Below are 3,678 nucleotides of genomic sequence, written 5' to 3'. Positions count from 1 at the left end.
GCCACTGGGCTGGCCCATTTTTTTTTTTTTTTTTTTTTAGGCCTATATCTATTAAAGAAATTGAACAAATTATAATATTTCCAAACAAAGTACCAGGTCTGGGTGGATTCACTGGTGAATTCTACCAAACATTTAAGGAAGAAATGATACCAATCCTCTAGGATCTCTTCCAGAAGATAAAAGCAGAGGGAATACTTCCTTTATTCATTCTATCAGACTAGCATTACCTTAAAACCAAAAATACATAAAGACATTACAAAAAAAGAAACCACAAACAAATATCTCTTAAAAACATAGGTGCAAAAATCCTCAACTAAATATTAACAAATTGAATCTAATAGTGTATAGAAAGAATTATAAAACATGAGCAAGTGGGATTTATCCCAGGAATGCAAGGCTGGTTCAACATTCGAAAATCAATTAATGTAGTTCATCGCATCAGCAAGCTAAAGAAGAAAAATCATGTGATATACCAATAGATACAGAAAAAGCATTTGACAAAATTCAACACTCATTCATGATTAAAAAAAAAAAACCTCTCAGCAAAGTAGGCATAGAGGGGAACTTCCTCAACTTGATAAAGAACATCTACAAAAACCCCACAGTTAATATCATATTTAATGTTGAGAAAGAGAAACTAGAAGCTTTCCTACTAAGATCAGAAACAAGGCAGAGATGTCCTCTCTCACCACTCTTCAACATTGTACTGGGTGGTCTAGCTAATGCAATAAGACAAGAACAGGAAATAAAAGGTATACAGTTGGGAAGGAACAAATAAAACCTGTCTTTGTTCACAGATGACCTGATTGTCTATGTAGAAAATTCAAAACAACTGACCACAAAAATCTGGAACTTCAAATCAATTATAGCATGGTTGCAGGATACAAGGTTAATATACAAAACTCAATCACCTTTCTACATGCCAGCAATGAATAAATAGAATTTGATAGTGAAAACACAATACCATTTACATTAGCATCCCCTAAAATGAAATATTTACGTATAAATCTAATAAAGCAGGTGCGAGATCTATATGAGGAAAATACGAAACTCTGATGAAAGAAATAAAAAAGAAATGAAATAAATGAAGACACATTATGTGTTCATGGATGGGAAGAGTTAGTGTTGTCAAATTCTTCCCAACTCGACTTACAGATTCAGTACAATCCCAATCAAAATCTCAGCAAGTTGTTTTGTAGATATCGACAAGCTGATTCTAAAGTTTATATGGAGAAGCAGAGAGGCATAGTATAGCTACATCAATACTGAAGGAGAAAAACCAAGTTGGAGGACTGACCCTACCCAATTTCAAGGCCGCCTGTAAAACTGCAGTAATCAAGGCAGCGTGGTATGGGAATAAGAACAGACAAAAGGATCAATAGAACTGAATAGAAAGCCCAGAAATAGATCCATATCAATATAGTCAACTGATCTTTGACAAAAAAATCAAAGGTAATATGATGGAGAAAAGACAGTCTTTTCAGTGAATCATGCTGGAATAACTGGACAGCCAAACACAAAACTGAATCAAGACACAGAACTCACACCTTTCCTAAAAACCTCAAAATTGACCATAGACCTAAATGTAAAACATAAAACTATGAGCCTCCTGGAAGGTGATGTAGAAGAAAATCCAGAAGACCTTGGGTTTGGCAATGACTTTTTAGATACAATACCAAAGCCATGATCCATGAAAGAAAGAACTGCTAAGCTGGACTCATTAACATTTAAAAGTTCGGCTCTGCAAAAGCCACTGACAGAATGAGAATCCAAGACACAGGCAGGGAGAGAAACTATTGGCAACAGACATATCTGATAAGGAACTGTTATCCAAAATATACAAAGAACTCTTAAAACTTAACAAAAATGCACAACCCGATTGAAAAATGGACAACTGATCTGAAAAGATACCTCAACCAAAGAAGATATACAAATGGCAAGTAATCACAGAAAAAGATGCCCCGCATCACATGTCATCAGGGAATTACAACTTAAAACAACAAGAAGGCACCACCACACAGTTATCAGAATGGCCGAAATCCACAGCACTGACAGCACCAAAGTTGGAGCAACAGGACTCTCATTCATTGCCGGTGGGAATGCAAAATGGTACAGCCACCTTGGAGGATGGTTTGGCAGCTTTTACAAAACGAAACACGCTCTTACCATATTATCCAGCAATCGTGCTTTTGTATTTATCCCTGACAATATTCTTTGTATGTCCATGGAGTGTGAAAAACTGCTCAAGAAATCCCAGCACCATCAAGAGAGGCCCTTTAGAGGAAATCACGAAGAATCAATCCATAGAGAAACCTGGACCATAAGGGGATCTAAGGCCCTGCATGGAGCCACTCCCTGACCACAAGGACTGGGCAGACTGAACCGGTGGTGTCCGTGGGTCATACATGGGAAAGGATCCAGGACTCATCACAGGGCCAGGAATATGGTGAAGTGTCGGCCACCGGTCTGCGCCAGAGCTACGAGAGATCCGAGCTGGAGACTACACCGTCCTCCTGAAGCCCCCTTCATTTCACCTGATCCCGCCACCAGCTGCACCCCTTCCCCACACCCCCAAGCACAGCTCCCCAGCCTGGCCCGGTGGCCTCCCCTCCATGCACACACCAGCAGCAGTGGGGAGCCCGGGAGGCAAGGAACTTCCCCAGGGTGTGTCTCCAAAGGAAACTTCCTGCACGCTGGGCAGCTTGGGCAGCTGCAGGACCAGCAGAATCTGCCCCCGGGTGTGGCCCAGCCTCTCTCTCTGGCAACAGCCAGGGCCGGCAGGGGCCACAGGAAGGTCCTTCACCTTCTTCTGCTGACACCCGTGTTCCAGTTAGCCAGAAAGACTGGCGTGGAGCTGAAATCAGAGTGGAGACGTGCAGCCTCAGGTGGTGGCGGCGAGGTAGTGAGCCGAGCAGGACAGAGTGTGGGAGCAAACCGTGCTCCCTGCACTTGGGGTGTGGCGGACGGTCCTGAGCCCCACGGAGCAGGAGATGGGCGGGTGCTGGACAAGAACTCTTCTGTGGAGCAAGCCGGAGCCTGCGCAGCTGTGCACGGCCCTGCGAGGCCGAGAGGGCTTCATGCAGTGGGGACGGAGGGGTGCGGGTGGCTGCCCACTGCGGTTCAGATAAGAAGGTATCTGGCTCCTCCAAGGCCTTCAAAAGCATTGTCTCCAAATGCTGAGCTGAAGACCGTCGGGAGCCTCCTGGAAGACAAAGGGGAAGATTTTCCTGCCTGCAGGTCTGTCCCTTCATCCCCAGGTGGGACACTTCAGAGACTGCATTGCTTCCTCTGGGCCACCTCTTCCTTCCCTGCTCCTCTCTGTCTCACTGTCTGTGTCTGTAGGGGAGGAGAGATGGTGCTATAGAAATAAACACACGCACCCACACAAATATATACGTGTACATATATACACACATACTATTTTATGGTGTTTAAATATATAGTATTTAAAAAAAAACCTGCAATCATGTACAATCACATACAACTTTTCAAGGGGATGGCCTGAGTCCTTGAAATTCTCCTATGACTCAATTGAAAAACAAAAACAAAAATAAAAACTCTATTCTCAAAGGAAACCAAAGCCAGGAAGACCATCCTGAGAATGGGACGAATGTCCGTGAATGCAAAGGGACTTTATTGGAGCTGCAGCGTTGGTTTTTCTTGCTGGGAATCAAGGCC

General features: G+C 43.3%; 1 pseudogene; it reads right to left on the bottom strand.

Moving 5' to 3' along the window:
* Positions 1 to 3,164, bottom strand: part of LOC103599401 — a 5,169-nt pseudogene extending 2,005 nt beyond the window's left edge.
* Positions 3,165 to 3,678: the final 514 nt, after the last annotated feature.

This window comes from Galeopterus variegatus, unplaced genomic scaffold (genome assembly GCF_000696425.1).
Source record: "Galeopterus variegatus unplaced genomic scaffold, G_variegatus-3.0.2 Scaffold2947, whole genome shotgun sequence".
Classification (NCBI taxonomy): domain Eukaryota; kingdom Metazoa; phylum Chordata; class Mammalia; order Dermoptera; family Cynocephalidae; genus Galeopterus; species Galeopterus variegatus.
Note: the sequence above shows the minus strand (reverse complement) of the source record. Positions and strands in the feature narration are given on the sequence as shown.